Here is a 23,656-nt window from a genome sequence, read left to right as displayed (position 1 = left end):
CTTTAAGCCACCTTTGCGGCTTCCTGATGTGACCTGTTCCACGGGTTAGAATTGCCCCTGAATTAATTTTGGCAGTCCCAGAAAGCTGTGTTATGGCAGCCTGCCTCTGGGCAGCACTGCTGTTCGGAATCTCAGTGCTGTGACCCCCAGCCCTGGCATATCTCCTATGCCAGGATTGAGAAATCCCTGGGTTGGGATCCAAAATGAGAGTCATGTGACAGCTCCTGGGGCTCCTGTCCCACAGGGCTGTCTGGGCTCGCCTCACTGCTCCGGGCACTGCAACCTCTGGGGTCCCAGCGCCACTCAGGTTTGGTCTAGCCGTCATAATGACGGGAGCCCGGGCAGGCCAAATTTGAGCGAGTGGCACTGCAACTCTGTGGGCCAGGTCACAACTCCACTCACAGAAATTTGGTCCAGTCACGGGGGGTCGGGGCCAAACCTGACCAGTGCTACAACCCCGGAGGTTGCAATAGCCAGACCGGAGAGCCACGCCAGTCAGCCCCAGAGCACAGGAGCTGCAGGAGTCGACGCTGTGGAGGGGAACCCAATCCTCCTGGGGGCAGAACGTGACCGAAACCACCCTAGGGTCTCCACCCCCAGACTATTTACTGGGTGGTGACAGGCCATGAATATTTACAAATAGGTCCTGAGCCAGAAAAGGTTGAGAACCACTGCCCTATGGTACGAGGGGGTCCTTGGAAGACAGTGGAGCCTGAGGCTGCCTGCCTCAGTTCTTGTCCTTTTCCAGCTAAATCTGTCACTTTTATAGGCTCTATACACTGCTGCAGTCCTTTTGCCTAGCTTTCCGGGGTTGAAATGGGGGAGGGCATCTCACCCAGAGATTACAGGCCTAGTCAGACAAAGGGCAGACCTGATTGCTTGGTCAAAGTTTCTGCAAATTCTTCCAGAGGTGTCTCCACTAATATCTCTATGGGTCTGGAGTTTAAGCTAGATATCGGTGCCTTGGCGAGGCTCTGCGAAAGCGGGAAGATTACAGAATTGAGGTTTGGTGTGAAGGTGATGCAGAGCCATTTGGATACTCAAATATCTTTGTAAACCAAGCTTAGGACAGCAGGTTTGTTGCACTTCACGTCGTTAGAAATTTAAGTGATAAATGGATCACCATTTTTCATTAGCATGTTATTCTCTCCTAAAAGTAGGGATTTTGAAATGTTTTTGATCTCATGCATGTTTAACAACTCTTGTTGTTTCAGCCCTCTATTTTCAGGATTACCTACTTAAAATTAACTTCAAAGGGGGAAAATATGCTATTAAAGCATGCATTAGAAAAGACTGGATAACTAATGATTTTATAGAGCTTTTTACTTCTAGGTTGCCAGTTCAAATCCATCTCAGGTCAATGGTAATTGAAAGTTGTTGGGTCCAAACCACTATGATATTTGATAACTTTGCTGTTAATCTCTGTAGAAATAATAATATCTTGTTTTTCATTAGTAGACCTGAATGCACTCTAGAAAGGTGACAGCATCATTATCCCCATTGTACAGATGGGGCAGCAACTTACTCATGGTCACACATGTTAGTAGTAAAGCTGGGAATAGAATCCAGGTCTCCTGAGTCCCTGTCCAGTGGTCTATCCCCTGGCCATTGGGTATACCTTCCCCTGTTATGAAGTTTGAGAGTGAGATTTTCAAAAGCACCTAAGGACTACATTTTTAGAGGTAATTAGGCACCGAGTAGGATTTTCAAAAGTGCCTAGGTGCCTAACTCTCATTAGGCAGAACCTGCATCTGTAAGTGCCTAAATACCTTTAAAAATCTGACCCTAAGTGAGTTAGGGGAGCAATTTCCATTGACTTTCACAAGACTTGTGCTCCTAAGTCAGTTAGTTGCTGTAGAAAATCCCATGTTGGATCTAAGGCCAAACTTTTCCAAAGCTAAAGGGTGTTTAGATCCAAATTTTGCTTCAGCGGTGTTCATGATCTTTTTTCTGATAACTTCCCATGAACATTTGAGTGCTGAAGCTTTACTAGGGCCAATACTTGCATAAAGTGAGTGCTACACTTGAAAATTTGTATTCAGTTGTAAATTTGCCACTTGACCTCTGCGACATGGGTTCATAGGTCGCACAGTTTTGTTTGTGTTTCTTGATTGGACGACAGCATGAATTGCAAATTGTATACTACCTTGTAAAATGTGCTTTTGCATTGTAGTAAGTTACATAATCCTGTCTGTTCTGTGTAACTAGAACATAATACAAATTTCAGATTGCAAACTGTGAATACTTGTAATTGGTGAATAATCTTCAGATCAGGAATTATTCACTGAAAAAACAGAGTGAATAATTCTGAACATTGAACATTTTCCTAACTGTTCATGAAGAGTTCACAAAGAGGAAAACAAGAAAAATCCCTCAAATTAACTATTCGCTCAGCAGTAGTTGACAGACATTAATTTTTAATGCATGTACATTCACATAATGGTATTGTGTAGATAGCTTCAGTATACAGTGTCTTGATATTAGTAAGGGATATGAATCACCTGGAAGCAGATTTTAATTGGGAAATATATTGGCTTTCTTTAGTGAACTTCCATAAAATGTGTAAATATTGAATCTCTTTAATTTTCCTCTGCGGGGAGAATATAGGCACACGTTGTTCTGTACTCATTTTGATCAGTGGGTAAGCAAATATCTCTTATTCTTAAATTCTAATTTAAAATTCTCAAAAACATTATGTTCATAATGAGGCGAGAAACTGCAATGCAGCAGATGAAATAATAGCGATGTTTTCCATTTCACTAATGATTTTTTTCATTAATCATGTGTAGGACTTCTTTAGAAGAGCTCACGCTCCATCTGGTCCTATTTAATATATTGGCCCATTGAAGTCTTTAGAAGTGAGTGTGGGGTGGAAAACCTAGAATTTTGGGATGAGATCTTTCGCCCCTCATGCTCCCCTAGCTTTCATAGTGCTCTGATAGTGAAAAGCAAAGCATAATTGGCTACCCGGGGATTCTATTAATCAATAGGATCTCCTGTGTCATGCAGAACCAATGTAATGACTGTTCTAATCTCTCTCTTTAGGGTATGTCTATATTACAGTTAGACAGGGATAGCTCAGTGGTTTGAGCGTTGGCTTGCTAAACCCAGGGTTATGAGTTCAGTCCTTGAAGGGGCCATTTTGGAATCTGGAGCAAAAATCTGTCTGGGGATTGGTCCTGCTTTGAGCAGGGGGTTGGACTAGATGACCTCGTGCTCGCATGGTTCAGGCTGCGGGGCTGTTTAACTGTGGTGTAGAAGTTCTGGCTTGGGCTGCAACCTGAGCTCTGGGACCCTCCCACCTTGCAGGATCTTACAGACGGAGCCTGGACGTCTACACCATAATTAAACAGCCCCACAGCCTGGGTCAACTGGACCGGGCCAGCTGTGGGGTTTTAATTGCAATGTAGACGTACCCTTAGCTACCAGCTTAAGAGGCAAGCTGGACACGTGATTTGTGCATTTTTATATCAGGGTGTAGACTAGATTTAGAAAGAGGATTGGGGGGTAGTTTGCTAAATAGACTACTGGCCATGGCAAATCGAAGTTCATGTAGATCACTGTTCAATAAACCAGCAATAATCCAAGTTTGACTCCGTTTTTCTGACAGCAAGATAGCAGTGACAATGAAGAGAACTTTTTTTTCTTAAATTAGTAATGCCTTATGGCAGGTGGTGCAGAAACCTGTATAATTATTACAATAAATGCAATACACTAGAAGACAAGTTGGATTGAATGTAAAGCACAAAATAATAGGCTTTAATAAATTTGTCATTGAACCACCTGGCTAAGTGAACAATTGCAAACAAGAAAGTTTGGGGTGAATTATCAACTTCTCTTGGGTGACCGTAAATTGTATTTTATGTGGCTCCTTTATTACTCTCCATCTGGATACTTTCATAAAATCAATAACAAGTAAACCAAACGAATAACTGCAAAATACACAAAAACTAAGCCACCAGAAATGATAATTTATATAAAGTTTGTGTGTGCACCCGTTTGTTACATCCTTCAAAGTATGCATATAGTGTAGTGCATTTGAAATTTAACCGCATGCAACTCCCATTAACACTAATAGCCTCTGTGTTTCTGGAGTTCCCATGTATCCTTAATGTTATTGTAATGCAATTTTATTTGGTTTTTAATTGTAGTGGTTTAATGATTGCATTAATAAATTAATAAAATGAGCTAACATACAAACAAGCAATTCCACTGACTCCTATGGGAGTTGAACTTGTTTTTCAGAGCAGAATTTGGCCCTAATGAAGTATGGTAAAATACCCACATCTCCCTCGACATTGCAATGTATTTGCATTGCAATGTTACAGTGTCAGGACAAGCACAGGGGAGAAGAGTGTGTTTAAAAAGCAAACCAGCAACGACGCCTCCATGTTTCCAGTTAGTGTTGTCTTTCTTTCGATTTATTAAATAATTGGCCACACTTTATAGTAAGGTTTCATTTCTAAATAGTTTATAAAGGCACAATACTTTATTAATAGAGGATTTAATCCTCGGTCAATCAATTATTACAAATTGTTATAGAATGCAACTGGCCAATAGGTTACTTATAAGCCATGGCTTATAACCATCTTCTACTGATGTAGTATAACCATCTATAACAAATGCTACTTATATCTGTAACATGCTTTTAACAGCTATGAATGGTTTATAAAAGGCTAATAAATGATTAATAAATGGAACCTTAATATAAAGTGTCAACTAAGGGTACATGCTGTGAAAGTTAATAGCAGAGATCTTTAAATGATAGGAAACATGCAATTTAACAGTGTAATAGCCAGTAAGCATCCTCTTTCTGCTAGTTAGAAGTGACTCCTGTTAGAGTCAGTGTTGTTCCCAAGCCTCTCATTGAAGGGCCCACTGTTCTAAAAACCTATTTATTTATAAAAAGAAGTGACATAAGGCACCAGTCTACACTACAGACTAAGCCCTGGTACATGTTAATGCCTTTTAGAATAGGTTATCCATATATGACTATGAAATTACTATCAAAATGTTTTTTTTAAACTGTACAGTACGTGCTGTAAAAAAGGCCCCATTCGGCTGTCACGCTGGGGTAAATCAGCAGTAACTCCATTGATGTTAATGGAGTTACAGCAGGAATGGGTCTGCTCCTGAGTTTGGGTCTTAGTCCACATTACAAAGTTTAGCCAGCATAGCTATGTTGACTAGGAGTGTGAAAGAATCACACCCCTTAGCCAACATAGTTATGCTGACAAAATCCCTGGTGTAGACGCAGCTATGCCAACAGATGGTGTTTCTTAGCTAACGTTCAGGGAGGTGATTTAGCTATGCCAGCAGAACTCCTTCTGTTGGCTTACACTGCATCGCCACTAGGGGAGGCTCTGTCAGCATAGCTACACCAAAGCATTGATAGTCCAGATAAGCCCTGAAGTATGTGGAACAATAACAACACTACATTGATGCGCCAAATTGATGACATCTTCATCATCTGGACCCATGGAAAAGAAGCCCTTGAGGAATTCCACCATGATTTCAATAATTTCCATCCCACCATCAACCTCAGCCTAGATCAATCCACACAAGCGGTCCATTTCCTGGACACTACTGTGCTAATAAGCGATGGTCACATAAATACCACCCTATACCAGAAACCTACTGACCGCTACACTTACCTACATGCCTCCAGCTTCCATCCAGGACACACCACACGATACATTGTCTACAGCCAAGCTCTAAGATATAACCTCATTTGCTCCAATCCCTCAGACAGAGACAAGTACCTACAAGATCTCTATCAAGCATTCTTAAAACTACAATACCCACCTGCTGAAGTGAAAAAACAGATTGACAGAGCCAGACAAGTACCTAGAAGTCACCTCCTACAAGACAGGCCCAACAAAGAAAATAACAGAACACCACTAGCTGTCACCTTCAGCCCCCAACTAAAACCTCTCCAGCGCATCATCAGAGATCTACAACCTATCCTGAAAGATGATCCTTTACTCTCACAGATCTTGGGAGACAGACCTGTCCTTGCTTACAGACAACCCCCCAACCTAAAGCAAATACTCACCAACAACCACACATCACTGAACAAAAACACTGACCCAGGAACCTATCCTTGTAACAAAGCCCGATGCCAACTCTGTCCACATATCTATTCAAGTGACATCATCATAGGACCTAATCACATCGGCCATATCATCAGGGGCTCGTTCACCTGCATATCTACCAATGTGATATATGCCATCATGTGCCAGCAATGCCCCTCTGCCATGTACATTGGCCAAACCGGACAGTCTCTCCGCAAAAGAATTAATGGACACAAATCTGACATCAGGAATCATAATACTCAAAAACCAGTGGGAGAACACTTTAACCTGTATGGTCATTCTATGACAGACCTGCGGGTGGCTATCTTACAACAGAAAAACTTCAAAAACAGACTCCAATGAGAGACTGCTGAGCTGGAATTGATATGCAAACTAGATACAATCAACTCAGGATTGAATAAGGACTGGGAATGGCTGAGCCATTACAAACATTGAATCTATCTCCCCTTGTAAGTATTCTCACACTTCTTATCAAACTGTCTGTACTGGGCTATCTTGATTATCACTTCAAAAGTTTTTTTCTCTTACTTAATTGGCCTCTCAGAGTTGGTAAGACAACTCCCACCTGTTCATGCTCTCTGTATGTGTGTATATATATCTCCTCAATATATGTTTCACTCTATATGCATCCGAAGAAGTGGGCTGTAGTCCACGAAAGCTTATGCTCTAATAAATTTGTTAGTCTCTAAGGTGCCACAAGTACTCCTGTTCTTTTTATAACAACACTAGCATTCTGTGTGAATGAATGACAAGCTACCAAAAACTCCAGGCAGCACTGACACTCAGCAGGCCCCTTTGTAATGCAAAGTAAAAAAAAAAAATCAGATGGAAGCAAGTGGCAATAAAAATAGAATGACATGAAGGTCTGTTCTTTCAAAACACTCCATGCAATTTACAAATGCCACCCCCCTTCATATGTTCATACTTTTCATCGGAACAGTAGAACTGTTCAAACTCAGGCTTGGCCTTTGCAATACCTCCCAGTTGCTGGATCTGACCTCTCACTCGTAAAAACCCAACCCTAATAATTAAGCAAATTCCAAAGAGGATTGCGTTTGGGAATTGGGAGACAGAAGTAATTTAGTATTGTGCCTCTAAGAGTGGCAAATTATTTTTGAAGCTAGGTCTGACTTGTTCTGAAGTGGGTTTAGGTTAGAGAGTATTTTGTAGCATCAGAAGGACGTGCTTGGGAAGTGTGTGTGTGTGTGTGTGTGTGTGTGAGTGAGAGTTCATCTGTGCTCCAGGGCCAGATGTCAGATGTAGGCAGATTGAGACATTCTCTGTAGACTTGCTGTTCCTAAGGACACTGAAGCCATATGTTACCTCCGTATAAGGAAGTCTTTCCATTTTTGTCAACTGTTTACTATTGGAAGGCATTACAAAATGAAAGTAGTCTGTGTAGGCATGTGACCTCATGGGCCATTTCTCTCTCCTTGAAACAGCTAATGTGAAAGCACTGCATTCCCTACAGGAGAGGGGAGGCACATGTGTGATCCAGAGTGGACTCTTGCCTAGCAGTTTAAAACAGCCCAACATCTACAGCTGTTTTCCATCTATTTTTGACAGATGCCAGAGGGCAAGAACCTTAATCAGCTGTAGTCTAATAATACAACAGTCAGTGGGCCAGATTCTCCTCTCAGTCACTGTAGTAACTCCATTGATTTCAATGGATTTACACTGGTGGAACTGAGAGCAGAACGATGGAAAACTGTATAGAGCAGTCCTGCTCTTCACAGAATGGAAAAGTCTGCAGGGATTCTTGAATGTTTTCATAGTGCGAGATACATCTCCATTAGAATGATTGTCTCATAGACACCTCTCCTTCCCTGTGTGATCCTGCAAACCAACTCTACCTCTACAGACAAATGAATAACATCCAGGTGGGTAATGCATCAACTGCTCACATGGGATCGTTAATGTTAGGGAAGAGTTTCATAGAATTATAGAAATGTGGGACTGGAAGGGGCCTCAGTAAGTTATCTAGTCCGGTCCCCTGCACTGAGGCAGGACTAAGTGTTATCTAGACCATCCCTGAGAGGTGTTTGTCTAACTTGTTCTTAAAAACCTCCAATGATGAAAATTCCACAGCCACCATAGGTAATTTGTTCTATTGCTTAACTCCCCTGACAATTGGGAAGTTTTTCCTAATGTCTAACCTAAATCTCCCTTCCTGCAATTTAAGCCCATTGCTTCTTGTCCTGTCCTCAGTGCTTAAGGAGAACAATTTATCACCCTCCTCTTTATAAGAACCTTTGGGTATGTTGAGTTGTCTTTATTGTGCTGTAGCAGCCAGAAACAAGGAGAGACAGCACCCCATGACTAGCCAGCTATGACGGGGTGGACTAAGCGCCCCCTGCTGGAAGCCTGATGGCCCTGCCACACCTCGCCCCAGAAAAGGGCAATAGGGAGGTCCTCCAAGTGGCCTAAAGCGGCTGTGTGAGAAGCAGCCAATCAGGGCCCAGCAGGTCAGTATAAGAAGAGTGAGTTCAGTTCCTCGCTAGAGCTGGCTGTGTGTGGCTGGCTGAGGGAGCTGCTGGACCTCGGGCGAGGTAGTGCTGCCAGAAGCCAGGGAGAGCGAGAAGGAGCCCTGAGCTGGTTGCTGGGACTCCATCTGGACAAGGTCCTGAAGTAAGAGTGAAGATGGCAAAGGGCCGTGGGGAAGTGGCCCAGAGAATTCGAGCAGCAGTGCGACTTAGATAAAGGGAGACAGTGACAGCTGCTATCTACAGGGTCCCTGGGCTGGGACCTGGAGTAGTGGGTGGGCCTGGGACTCTCCCGCCCCCCTTAGCCTCTGGGGGAAGTGGCCTGGGCATTGAGGCACCCCCAGAGGGGGGAACTGAATTGCTGTGGCCCAGCTGGAGAGTTGTGGCCAGAGGGTGAAGACTTTGTCATCAGGGAGGGAGCCCTGGGAACTGTTCTGTCCCGGAGCAGAGACAACTTGCGAAAGACATTACAGGGGGCACTGAGAGAGACCCCTGTTGGACTTGTACCCTGGAAGGGGTTTTGCTTTGCTTTCATCACCCAGACAGACTGTGTGTGGCTTGGCTGGAGGGCTGAGTCATCGAAGACACACCAGAGAGAGAGAGAGCGAGCAGGCACACGCACTCAGCCAAGGGGGCGCTCACAAGAGGTGAGTGTGCCCTGTTACACCAGCTTACCATGAGCCAGCAATGAACCTGCAAGGGTCTCATTTGAGGAACCACTGATATTTGTCATACATGCAAGAAAGCATCATTCATCCATTTCTTAAACATCTTGCTCTATTCAACAATGTGGATATCTGTCACAGTGTGCAGAAGGGCAAAGTGGGACTGGTGATCTGGCCACTCAGTCTCGTTATTTAAATCAATTAGCGCGGCAGAACAAATCACTAAACACATGCACAAAAGCTCAGACTCTTTGCTCTGAAGCGTTTCATCTGGTGTCACTCCTGATTTGCAGCGGTATAAGGATATGTCTGCATTGCAATCGGAGGTGGGCTAGCAGCTCAAGTAGTTATACTCTCTCTAGCTTTAATTTAGCTAGCACAGCTGAAAACAGCAGTGAAGGTGTGGCAGCAAGGTGAGTTAGCCAAGCGAGTGCATACTCACGGTTCCAGGTGGGCTTGTGCAGTCCATGTTGAAGCCTGTGCCTCTGTGTCTTCACTGATACTTTTAGTCATGCTAGGTAGATTAAAGCTAGCATGTATATGCCTACCCAGTCACGCCCCCAATTGCAGTGTAGACGTGCATTTAGTGCGAGGAGCATCAGGTCTAGAATATTCCCACTACAAAACGTTAACATATAGGACAAACTTACCTTACGTATAAGAACAGCTGTTTCAACATATTGGCCATGAAGACTGTATCAAATACAGTATGTTGAAACAGCTGTCTGACTGTTCTGGAGGTTTAATCTACTAAGTCATTGCTCATTTATTACTTTTTTTTCCCAATTTATAGCAATGCTCATATCAGCCCCACTAGGCACCTGGACAGAACAATAACTATAAAGTTATATGCATCATCTGAGCACATGTCAGTTAATGATGATAAAAACTCCCCCACAACAAACCCCAATCTCCTCAAAGCACCTCTTCCGAAAAACGTGAATAAATGCGCTGTGCAATGCTTTGTAACCTTCTCTCACCAGCTCTTGGATGAACACATCTAGGGACGGATGGCATGCAAGCTGGTCTCAGCTGCCACATTAGAATACAAATGGGTGATGGTCTCTGCCAACCCAACAGGTATGTCGACATTGCAGATGGGAGTGAGATTTGCGCTAGCTCAGCTTGCGTTAGTGTGTTAAAAATAGAAGTACTAACATTGCAGCGCGGGTGGCAGTTCGGGGTCTCAAGTCCACCCCTTCTCCTGGGTCTGCGCTCAAGTGGCTGGTCTGGGACCTGGTCTACACTGGAGGGGCGGGGGATCGATCCAAGATACGCAACTTCAGCTACGTGAATAGCGTAGCTGAAGTTGAAGTATCTTAGATCGATTTACCTTGGGTCCTCGCGGCATGGGATTGACGGCTGCGGCTCCTCTGTTGACTCCGCTACCGCTGCTCGCTCTGGTGGAGTTCCGGAGTCGACGGGGAGCACGTTCGGGGATCGATATATCGTGTCTTAACGAGATATAATATATCGATCCCCGATAAATCGATCGCTACCCGCCAATACAGCGGGTAGGTCTGGACGTACCCTGGGTCTCTGCCGGAGCGGCAACGTCCACACTGCTATTTTTAGAGTGCTCGCTTGAGCCGAGCTAGTGTGAGTCTGTCTACTTGGGCCGGGAGGCTTGCTCCCAGCTCTAATTTAGACATGTCTAAAGAGGGCTTTATAGAGCAAAATCAAACATCCAGAATTGTCTGTGAGCCCATCCAGTCTATAGAACATAGAAGTTGTGTGTTCCATGCATGAAGCACTGTGAAGTAAGCAGGCCGCTGCATTCTGTCCAGCTGAAGTTTCCAAGTGGTCTGAATATAGAGCATCCTGCAGTAATCCAATCAGGAGGGAACAGACTTGGATAACTGTAGTGAGGTCTGTATGTGAGGGGGAAAGGATGCAATCTAATTTCTGCAGGTAGACGGGGTGGGGGAATGCACTCTTGACCACTGTTGTTTTCTGGACATCAAGAAGTAGTTGAGGACTTCTAGCATGTGAACCTGAATAATACCGGGTGGACAGAATCACCCACCTCTTAACTGAACAGGCAGATATTTCTGCTGTCTCCAGTGGTGGTTTCCTTACAGACAACCAGGATAACTTTTGTCTTATCCAGTTGGAGGGTCAGCCAGCTAACTCTCATTCAGTCTCCAGTCTCAGCTGGGCCCTGGGAATGCTGAATGTTCAAACCATCTAGGTTGGATGCAAGGAGGGTGAAGAGATGCAGGCTGTCAGCATATAGATTACAATGCAACCGAAACTGTCTCACTGTTTCCCCCGAGGCACGTCCTTAGGTACATAATGGACAGGGAAGGGTGTGTAATAGAACAGTATTTTGCATTACTCCACACGAGGGCCCTCAGAATGCTCGGGCAGTTGCATAGCACTACCTTCCTTGTGGTGTTAGAGAGAAAAGAACAAAGAGATTCATGCATGATACGAGACTTGGTCATTTTAATCATTAATAATCATCTGTAATGTGCTACTGTCCTACAGAGTTGTGCATCCTCTGAAGTGCTGGACTGAGGAAATCTCAAACGAAAAAATGAATGCCTCTGGTCTGAATAAAATGAATAACATTTTATGAATGAAATCCTATGGATTAATTTGTTTTTCAAGCATTCACAGACACAGAATTGCAAACTAACTCACAGCAATTGCCATCAGAAAAATCCTCCAGCAGTCCATTCAGAAAAAAAGAAAAAAGCTAAAACCAAAACGCCCTTTCCAATGCTTATATAATAAATGACTGCCTCACAGGCAGTATATCAGCAAAAGCTTTATATCAGGTCTGCCTTTTATAACAAAATCTTTATATCAAATTCGAGTTTCTTGCATGTTTTCACAAGTGAACAGCCCAGGCAAAAGAACTGGGAAGATCTCGGATAAAAGTCAGTGACTATAGAATATTCCAAAATATGTTCAAATTATACTTTAAGCCTGATCCTGCAAATTCAGACTCCCAAATATTAATTTTATTCCCATGTGAAGGTATCACTATATCATCTAGTCTGACCTAGTATTAAACATAGTGCCTAGCACAATGGGGTCTTGGTCCATGACTGGGACGATCATACATTATGATAATACAAATGAGAACAATTAATAGGAGTGAGGGTTTGCAGCTCCTGGTTCTGTGTGTAAGATATTTAGAGAACAAGAAAAGTCCTGTTATAGAAATGCTGCTGCAGAGGGGGAAGCTGTGGCATGCAATTGCTGCCAGGTAACAACCTTGTCAAAAGAAAACATTGTGAAATGCTCATACTCAGTGAATCTTAGGTCAGCTATGTCTCAGACAGGTGTTGTTACCCTCTGGCTTCAGACCTCATCAAATGCTTCAGTCCCCATCTGGCCAGCAAAGAGACTCATGCCTTGCATTCTGTTGCATCCATGTTTCAGCCTGCTATAAGAAAGAAAGAACATCACCATTTTATTCCTGGTTCTTCTCTGTAATAGTCTTTGTCAGATTGCATTATATATAAATATCAATGAATATCAGAGTTCACTTAAAACATCACCTTAAAAAAAACCCCTTACAATTATCCTCATGGGTAGAATAAAGAAAAAACGATGATTCCAATTTTAGATAAAAGTTACTTGTAATAGAATATAACCTCTAGGCAACAAGTTGACTGGCAGCATCACATTAAAAAAAATCAAACCCAGATCAGCATATTTCCTATGGTTGTCATAGCTCTCTGAAGCTATTTTCATACCACTTGAAGAGTTGGTATTTGTCTGCTTAGCTTGTGTCATACTGTCTTTGAGAAGAGCAAAAACACTTCATGTCTGACTTCCAAAATTTACCCATCGTCAAGCAGGATAAAGTGGTGTGAAATCTTTGACCAATTTTTTCAGCATCACAATGAAAGGCTAATGCAGAACGGTGATGTTACATCATAGCAAAGGGGTAAACAAAATTCCAATTCCAAAATACTTGGGCCTGACTGTTACTATGGTAGTAGGGTCTTTAGCGTGAATAAGAATGGCCAGTAAGGCCATTTTACATTACCAGAGTGATGTAAAAGGGCCTTAACATAAATGAGAACCAAGCTCTTAATCTCCTATAATCCCCATTTCCCAGCAACTCTCATCATCCAGATATTCTTTGTCCAACCATGTTCTCAAACTCATTGATTTATCATTTCTTTGGATTGCAGATACTTAGGCCAAATTTACCAGACACTTCTGCCAGCCTAGTAATATCAGTCAGGGATAATTGTTGGCAACATTGCTAGTCCGCCAATACTTACTGTAGATTCAGTTATACTGGCAACTGCCAGTGTAATTTATTTTCCTTGTTGAACCAATATAAGCTGTACCGGCAGAAGTATTTTTTTGCCGGTATAAGCTGTGTCTGTTCTAGGAGTGTTCTACCAATATAGCCATACCATCATAGCTATACTGGAGAAACTTTTACAGTGTAGATCTAGCCATAGTATGTTCAGACAAATTAGTGTCATGTGAATAAACCGGTAGCTCAAAATTGTCATCACCTGAGGAAACGATTGCAGCTAAAGATCAAGTTTGGGTTTGATTTTTTTCCTACTGCCTTGCACCTTTTATATTCATTTACAGCGGTGGATAATGGGTGTTGAAATGGCACCAATGGCGTGACTGGAGAATTTAGATTTGATAGGATTTTGTACCCACTTTGCATGGGGGTAAATGACTACACAAGGTAGAGGGTATTCGAGGATCAGGTCCAGTACCTTTTGATTTCCTTTCTTTAATGCACCCAGTACTATACCTGCTCCTCCATATAGAGATATAAGCACAAGTATGCTTGACTTGCCAGATGATAGAAATTTGAGAACAGGATGCCTCCTTAATAGGCTATCCCTGCTAAACTGTGGCATAGACTGGGAGCCAGAAATTCTTGCATTCTAATCCTGGTTCTTACATCCATCCTCTTTCATGCCATGGAATCCTTCACTTTGATTTGCTCTAAAACAGTTTCCCTTTCTAGGGGTTTGTCTACATTACCTGCTGGATCGATGGGCAGCGATCGATCCAGTGGGGGTCGATTTATCGTGTCTAGTCTAGACGCGATAGATTGACCGCCGAGCACTCTCCCGTCGACTCTGGTACTCCACCAGGGCGAGAGGCACAGGCGGAGTCGACGGGAGAGCGTCAGTCGTCGACTTACCACAGTGAAGACACCACGGTAAGTAGATCTAAGTACGTCAACTTCAGCTACATTATTCACATAACTGAAGTTGCATAACTTAGATCGATCCCCTGCCTACTGTAGACCAGGCCTAGATGAACAATACGTTGTTGTTTTTCTGCTTGTTCCCATCACTCTTACTGGAACTAAAGGAATATTTTGTTTAGTTTGGATGGAAGAGAGAGCTTTTGTGGCTGACAGGGCAATCAGGAAATTGATATTTTGGAAGCCAAGATAAGAAATCTTTTTTCATCTTTGCTACTGTCCTGTTGTCAAGCTGGAAAACTAACCAAACCCCTCCTTCCAGATAACATGTAAACAGGATAAAAACAAGATTAGAACAGTTTTAAAGTCCCTCCTTGGAAGAAGGCTTTGGGGCTGGTGGGTAGGATAAAGAATTCTGTTAGCAATCTTTGTCACAGAAACACACTGTGATTTTTTTTAAAGTAGACACGTGCTTTTATAGAATAACAAGACATTTGGCTCTTTGCAATATGATGATTCTATCAAAAATCATGGGTACAGTCACTTTCTATTTTCACTTCTTAGACAGAAACGTATGTTATCAACCTGCCTACAGTTGTCTTCTCGCTCTATTGTATTACATGCCTCCTTTGAGATGACATCAGACGCCATCTCAAAATGTAACATTTTACAAGAGTTTAATTTTGTGAGGTCTTCTGTGATTTTCCCCTGAGTATATTTGGCCATCTGTGGCATGGGAGTAAATGTTGTTATCATTTTTCACTTAAGAAAGGTAACAGATGATACTCAAGGAATGAAAGACTTACCAGCCTTTTGTTTGCAGCCTACTGTGTTTTCTTACAGTTTCTGAATTAATGGCTTTCTGTACAACTGAATTTCAGCTAATCAACCAATAAATGAACTGTCTGAGAGAGATGTTAGGCATTCACTGGCTATGCAAAGAAGCCTATTCAAGAGGAAAGGAGTAGGAATCTGTATTTGAATTTTATGGAATCAATGGCTAGAGGAACGTGAGATTTGTCTAAATGAAACATTCACCATATAATTGTTAGAATAGACAACATGGTGTGATTCTGACGTCACACTGTTTCTACGTTGGTGTAACTTCATGTTCTTCAGTGGAATCACATCTGATTTATACCAGCATAGCTGAGAACAGAATCGGGCCAACAGTCTCCACAAAGATCTGGAAAAGTTCTGCAACTTTTTGAGAAACTATCTCCCAGATGCTGAAGACGCGTGGAAAAATATTGATATTCTAAAAAGAAGGGACTGAACAGTTCTGAACCACACGGATGATATTGGCTTTTTCCACAGGAAACACGTATACAATACAGGAGTTCACTGAGAAATTCAATCATGGAAATCAGGAAAGTGGGACTTCACCCTGAACTTGAACAAAATTGAGGTCATTCCTAATAAAAATGGAGAAGAAAAAGAGATAATCAGATGTAGGGACATGACTGAACAAGCAAATACTTGAGCAGGTGCAAGGTGAGGGAGTCTGCAAAAACAGAAAAAATCAGGCCAAGAAAGAATATTGGGAAGTGTAAACATCTTCATTAAATGGAATTTGAAAATTATCTTTGGGGTGCAACCAATACACTGTACAAGAAATCACGTTAGAGGAGAGGAAATAATTAGTATCAGAACGAAAAGCCAGAGAAAGTCTTAGGCAAGCTTAAGGCAAACACATTGCAAGGAGGAAATTACTTTTAGCGTGTATTTCAAAGGCTAGGAGATAAAATAAACAGAGAGAGAGAACATTTTGTAGCGGCATGGAGTGGCAAAACACGTGAGAGCAGCATACATTGGAAGAATGCGCCCCCCAAAAAACAATTGGTAAGATATGAGAAAGCCATTGAGTTTGCAGTGAATGGTGAAAGCTGCCGCTGGTGCTGCCTGACTGGCTACAAATCTACACTACTGTTTTTTCACTATGTCAGATACAGCGATAAGCAGTTTTTTGATGTGACGCAGATGAGGAGTGCCATTGCATTACATTGGTGTACTTCTCTGAAGTCAGAGTTATTGTTAGCAAAGTTGAACGGCTTTCAAAATTCCATTTTTTAAGTCAACACAGAAAAAAGGTAATTAAAGGCAATGTATGGAATATTGTCTACTTGTGAGAGCAAGAACTGGATATGTAAGGGACGTATACTGTAGTTTGGCATTATTATCATTTTTATGTAGTTATATTACAGTTGCACTTAGAGGTCCCAGCTAAGATCAGGGCCCCATTGTGAGAAGCGCTGCACATACATAGTAAGAGACAAGGTGGGTGAGGTATTATCTTTTATTAGACTACTTCTGATGGTGGAAGAGACAAGCTTTTGAACTACACAGAGCTCTACAAGGCTGGGAAAGGCACTCAGAGTGTCACAGCTAAATACAAGGTGAAACAGAGTGTTTAGCATAAGTAGTTAACACTATATATATTCTATAATCTCATTCTCAAATAATGTTATTAAGATCTGACTTTTTTTCTTAACAATTTATATGCTAAGGATATGATCATTCCATTTCCTAACACAAAAGAATTGCACACTTTACTGAATACAGTTTAATTATAAAAATAATACTAATCATATTTTTTTTATGGAAGAGTGGTTGTGATTGTGGTAGATTTGGGAGATCTAAGTATATAGTTCCACACCTAGAGAGAGAATATGGCTATTTTGAGGGATTCTGACAGGCAAGATGCAGGGCATGAACTCACCTTCTTCTTCTCCTCAGCATTTTCAGAACTGGAGAAGATTCCTTTTCCAGTTTCCTTTGTAGTCTTCAGGGGTCTGATTCTCCCTGTGCGCTTTGGGTAGTCACTTATACCTGTGCAAAAGTGGGTGTAAAATGCTACTCTTCTGATTTGTCCCTGTTTTACACTCCCTGTGTGCAGGTGTCAATGAATCACTTGGCGATTACAGTCAGGTTGACCATGACCTCCAGCAGGTCTCCGAGCAGTCAGAAATCTGAGCTGTGAGAGAGAGAGAGCAAATGTGCCAATAGCTATTTGCTAGTGCCACTTCGCAGCTTTCTCTCTGAAGAAATGAACAGAACCAAAAAGCCTTCACAAGTATGGAACTGAATCACATAATTCTTTTTTTAAAATATATATGTGATACCTGAAGAAACATAGATAAAACCTTCCTGTTGTAACTTGTAAGAGTGAACAGAGGTTAGCTGAGTTTTTGTGCCAGTGAATGGTGGGGAAAGTGACAGTGAACTACTGTCCTGCTACCTGCTGTCATGGAACTATAAATAGCTCCATTTCTCTTCTCTGAGAGGCTTTCAGAAATGCGGTTCAAAGCAAAGATATAAGAGGAACTGAGAAACAACGAGGAGTCTGAAAATTTCTGTCCCTTTTAACTTCAAGTTTTCAACCTGTTGATTTTTCCTTTTGAAACCAGGGCTGCTGAGGACTATTCAACTGAAGAGAGCTACTCGTTGTGTGCTATATAAATATTTCGGGCTGGTGTTGGGGTCGGTACATACTCCTCCAGTGGGAGATATCGTCTTCCAAAGTGAAGCATGCTAAACTTTAACTTGCCGGCAAGTATGGGAGGGAGGGGGGAGAAGGGGAGTTGTGGCGTGCTCGGGGGATGGCGGCAGTGGAGCAGAGGTGAGCGGGGGCGGGCCGGGGAGCGGTTCCCGGCCCCCTGTTACTCCCCGCGCCCGCGGGCCCTAGCTCACCTCTGGTCCACCTCCTCCGAGCGCGCTGCAACTCACTTCTCCCTCCCTCCCAGCGTGGCAAGCCTGGAAGGGAGGTGGAAGGAGGGAAGCGCGGCGCGCCTGGGAGAGGAGGGGGGCCGGGGATTTGGGGAAGGGGCGGAGTTGGGGAGGGGGCAAGAGTAAATTTGCCGCCCCGGCAAATTTCCCACCCTAGGCCTAGGCAATAATACGCCGCTGCCTAGGGGTTACAGTGGACGAGAAGCTGGATATGAGTCGACAGCGTGCCCTTGTTGCCAAGAAGGCTAACAGCATTTTGGGCTGTATAAATAGGAGCATTGCCAGCAGATCGAGGGACGTGATCGTTCCCCTCTATTCGACATTGGTGAGTACTGTGTCCAGTTTTGGGCTCCACACTACAAGAAGGATGTGGAAAAATTGGAAAGAGTCCAGCGGAGGGCAACAAAAATGATTAGGGGGCTGGAGCACATGACTTATGAGAAGAGGCTGAGGGAACTGGGATTGTTTAGTCTGCAGAAGAGAAGAATGAGGGGGGATTTGATAGCTGCTTTCAACTACCTGAAAGGGGGTTCCAAAGAGGATGGATCTAGACTGTTCTCAGTGGTAGCAGATGACAGAACAAGGAGTAATGGTCTCAAGTTGCAGTGGGGGAGGTTTAGGTTGGATATTAGGAAAAACTTTTTCACTAGGTGGGTGGTGAAGCACTGGAATGGGTTACCTAGGGAGGTGGTGGAATCTCCTTCCTTAGAGTTTTTTAAGGTCAGGCTTGACAAAGCCCTGGGTGGGACAATTTAGTTGGGAATTGGTCCTGCTTTGAGCAGGGGGTTGGACTAGATGACCTCCTGAGGTCCCTTCCAACCCTGATATTCTGTGATTCTATGAAACTGAATTAAGGCCACGTTAATTCTGAATGAGAGTGTCCACACAGGAGCTTAATCGCTTTAACAAATTCACTTTCAGTTTGCATTAACTTTCCAAGTGTCCCCATGCAGGCAAGAGAAAGGCCCTTCTAGAACTCAAGGGAGCATAAGGGGGGGAGGGTAGACACTGCATCATCCTCTGAGAGATTTTAGCCTCTGTTCTCTTCTAGGTCCATCCAGCTCCACCATCAACTGAGGGAGGGAGACAGCTGGGAAATGACCCTGCTGCCTCCCTGACTGTCTGCTCTCTTGCTAGATGCTAGCCTTTGCCCCATTGTCTGCTCCTTATGCCCCTCAGCACCAAGCCCCTATTGGACAGGGAGAGGAGGCTCCTGTTTGTGCACTGTATTGAAATGACGGTAGATATACATTGGCTGGGCTCTGGCTAAGCAATTCATTCACATTTTGAAGGGCAGCATTTGCATTTGCATGAATCATATGGCTTCACTGGATCAAGTTGCTAGCGTGTTTAGAGCATCCTGCAAAAGAGCTAAATCTATAGTAACGCTTGTCCTAAGTGCATATAGCAAGCGTCTCTCATCTGAGGACCTCAGAGCACTTTGCAGAACTTCACAACAGCCCTCACAAATACCTCCCCATGTAGGTATTATTATATACCTATCTTGTGGGTGGCTTATCAAGGTCAGCTAGTAAGTGAGAAGCAGAACAGGGGATAGATAGGTCTATCTCCCAGGGGTCCTGATCGCAGATGCTTGCTGTAGCTATGAGAGAACGCTCCTCAGGGATGTGGACAATGTATATCATGCAATGTATTAATTTATGTATTCTCCTATAACATTAAAGCGGCTGTTATTACAGAAGGATATGGATTTCTGCCCAGGTAGCAGTCATGACAGATGATGATTACACAGATGAGCAGTAAAATCATATGATAATGCAACCCTATATTTCGAGGTCTGTAGATTAGTGCTGGCTTTACTTTTCAAGCCAGTAAATTGCCAACTCTCACACTATAGCAATGATATAGTAGTCTCTCCATCCCACACAGTAAGAGACGGCTGGCTGAGAAACATTGAAAAGAAATGCTTCAAAATGGTCATCACGCTTTTTCTTTTTGGTTGGACATGCTTTCTTAAACCAGTAGCGATCAAGGTCTCTGGGCAAAATTGCAAACGGTGGCCAGAAATTCAGACCGATAACTCCTATTATAAAAGCAGATAGGATCACTGTGATCATCTACTCTGACCTCCTGTACACAGCACTGGCTTCTAATTTTCCCCGGGGGTCCTCAGCCCCAGACCCCGCCCTTCTCCCAACCCCCCACCCTGCCTCTTCCTGCCCCTGCTCCACCCCCATCCCTGCCCCCACTCCACCCCTTCCCCCAAGGCCCCACCCACATATTCTCACTCCCGCTTCACCCCACCACTTCCCTGCCCCGTTCTGTCCCTTCCCCCCGAGCGCACCCCATCCCCGCTCCCCCTCCCTCCCAGTGCCTCCTGCACGCTGCTGAACTGCTGTTCCATGGCGTGCAGGAGGTGCCAGGAGGGAGGGGGAGCAGTTGATCGGCAGGGGCCGCAGGTGGGCGGGAATGGGGGGGGAGGGAAGCTTGGCTGCCAGTGGGTGCTAAGCACCCACTAATTTTTTGCCATGAGTGCTCCAGCCCTGGAGCATGGAGTCGGTGCCTATGCTCCCTGTATAACACAGGCCATAGGACTTCAGTGAATGAATTCCCATTTGAACTGGAGTCTATCTTATCATAAACTGCTTGAAAAGTTATTTCTTTATCCAGGAAAGATATAAACCTTCCTGCTTCTGGTTTTAAGACAAACTCTAACTATTAGGGATTAGGAGAAGGCTTCCCTGGAGAGAGATTATTCCATATCAGCCTAATGTGAGACTTCTTACGTAAGCATGATGGCCACTGATGGAGTCAGGATACTGGACTAGATGGACCATGGAAGTGAACCAGTGTGGCAATCCTTGTGTTCCTTAACAGAAAAGATCAATATATATTGCTTTGCCGCCTTGGGGTTTCTGAAATTGTTATTTAATTGACATTTCAAACGGAATTTATTGTGCAAGGGTGTGGATTCGGGCCCCGATACTGCAATCCACAGCATGTAGGCAGACTGCAGCAACTGGATGGAGTCCTCTTGATTTCAGTGGAGTTTCTCTGGAGTCACATGGGAGAGGAGCATCAGGTCCACGATTATCATAAGCTAAGTAGCACTGTGTTACCATAAATGTCCAACACAACAATAGTTTTACTATACTGAGAGCATTCCCAATGTGTTTTATAAAGATTACCAGTCATTTACTACAGCATACAGCTGGCATAAATCTACCAGATGACTGCTCAGATACTATGCTAGATAATTAAGCATGCTTTAAATACCTACCTAGAGATTCGCAACGGTTTGCCATATACACGCTATGCAGAATAGGCAATTTCAAAGTAAGAGACGCAACTTTGTCGAAGGCCTGCTTCCAAAATTATTATTGATCCCCTGCTAGATTCCTTTAGCATCCCATTAAAGCTCCCAATAAAGTATCCAAACCACAGATTGGTTGGAATATCCCTTTATGGTTCTTAATTCAAATGACCTACTCTAGGTAGTGGGGGAAGATGCTGAGAAAAGATAAGAAACAGCAAGAAAATTATTCAGAGAGTGCCTGCATAAATAGAGAAGAGAGATTCTAGCTCTGGCTACCTTTAGTTCTCTGACATACAGTCAGTGTCGTACAATCTTTTCACGCGTCCTCTATAGCATGGGACACAGAATAGCATTGAAGCCCAAACCCAGAGAACTCAGTGGGTTTTTCTTCCATGTGGTTTGCCAAAAGCAGACAGGTGACAAGCTTTCTCCTGCTTTGAGAATTTCCCATCCTTTTACTATCACAACCTTGAGTTTACATTTTGGAACACGAGTGTCAAGATGTTTAACACAGCTGGCTTTGTGAATAAAGTCTGTTGGGACGTTCTGGGCTGAAGCAAAACAGTGTAAGCCTATTCTCAGGAAAGCAGAGGATACTGGTGTTTAGCTAAAACACAGGAGACTACTTGACAGGTTGCAATTACTCCTGCCATGTGCATCAGGCTGCTTTCTGAACCTCCACTTAATGGGGTGCAGATCGGCTATTATGAGGGGTTTTTTTTTAAAATGGCATCTTGCTCAGGTCACATATGTGATGTTGTTTATGCTGCTAATCAGGGTTCACCTTTGGCTGCAGGATTTGCTTATCATTCCTGGATAAACCTCAAAAAATGACCAAATTTCTTATTTTTTTTTTTTTAATGACATTGCAGGAGCAAGTTCGTAAAAATAATAGCAAGCATCAGAAATCTCAGCTTTGACCTCCACGGATTTCACGATAAAAATGTCACTCTAGCTGATACCTCTGAGATCCTAGCACATGCTGTGTATAGTATACAAGTTAAGGAATCAGTTTCCTCTAATATATGTTTTGTTAGGAGATAAGACAGTAAATAAAATTTCGTTTTGGAATCTGTGAACAAACATGTTTGCTGATATGTGTTCGTGGAGATCAAGTGTTATTGTAGTGCACACTATAATATACATCTAGAATAATATTCAATTAGGCTGATATGTGCTGCATATGGGCCACGAGAAGAATCTGCGATTAAGAACCTCTCTCCCTTTTATAGTTTAATCTACATTAACTTTGTCTGCAGGATATGGCCTCCTGCCTCTCCTTCTTTGGGAATCCCGGTATGAATTAAATCTATTATGCAGGAAGACAAAAGTGATAAAGGATGACCTTTAACGTTGGCATAATAGCCTGCAGTATTTGCGATTTACCATCTGTCATAGTTGATCATTCTTAATAATGATACAATTTATAAAATGTTCACATGAGAAAACAGCTGGGGCCTGAGAAAGGGTAGAGGGGCAGGGATATGACCTTCTAGTGACATGAATGAATGTTGGGGGCGGGGGGCAGGGCATACAGATCCTTCTGGGCCTGATTCTGCCACCCATGTACATAGAGAATCAGACCTGACTGCATAAGTCGCCCCAGTGGAATCAGCAGAATTAGGCATGAATTAAGGTACTGCTCAAGGTGACTAAAGGTGGCTGAATTTGTAATTTAATATCTTGCAGTCCCTCGACATGCAGAACTCCTGTTGGTTTCAGTCGTGGGCATGTAAGGACAGCAGGATCAGGCTCCCAAGTATGATCAGTGAAGAATCAGATATCGACCAAGCTAGCTGCTCTTCTACGGGCATTAAAGTGTGAGACTGGCCACTTAGCATAAGGCAGAGTCAATGGAGTGTAACTGGATCAATTTAAGGGAAAAAACCCCTCAAAGAACAAAGAGCACTTATGGGAGATTGTAAATGTTTCCTAATGTTTAATAAACACATGATCTCAGTTGTACGTTTTCACCCTTGGGTGAGAAAGTGGCAGATTTTACCTGTGAGTCACAACAGATATGTGGTAGTGGAATGTATAAATAGCTTTCCACCAAGTGGGGTTCGTTAATAGGTATTTGAATCCTACACCACCATTCAGCTCTGAGGGAAACGTACACCAGAATTGTTTTGGATTATAATAATTTTAGCAAAGCCTCTAATTTATATATTAAGCTTGCTTAATAGCCTTACATTGCCTTGCTCTTTGATCTGAAGCAAAAGGTGGTGAATAGTTTATCTAATGAGGTTAAAAAAACCCAC

The 23,656-nt window shown here is 43.2% G+C and overlaps 1 protein-coding gene across 3 annotated transcripts in view; it reads left to right on the top strand.

The window, feature by feature from the left end:
• The window catches only part of LOC101934903 (transmembrane protein 132B), a 378,493-nt gene that overhangs the window by 274,584 nt on the left and 80,253 nt on the right, over positions 1-23,656 (top strand). Inside the window, exons 1-2 of one of the 3 annotated variants that reach the window (XM_008163485.4) lie at positions 7,824-7,975; positions 10,227-10,323. The exons of the other annotated variants lie outside the window; for them this stretch is intronic. The gene's annotated coding sequence lies outside the window, so the exon portion shown is untranslated. Of the gene's footprint in view, positions 1-7,823; positions 7,976-10,226; positions 10,324-23,656 lie in introns of those variants that run through there. 3 annotated transcript variants of the gene reach the window in all.

This window comes from Chrysemys picta, chromosome 15 (genome assembly GCF_011386835.1).
Source record: "Chrysemys picta bellii isolate R12L10 chromosome 15, ASM1138683v2, whole genome shotgun sequence".
Taxonomy (NCBI): domain Eukaryota; kingdom Metazoa; phylum Chordata; order Testudines; family Emydidae; genus Chrysemys; species Chrysemys picta.
Note: the sequence above shows the minus strand (reverse complement) of the source record. Positions and strands in the feature narration are given on the sequence as shown.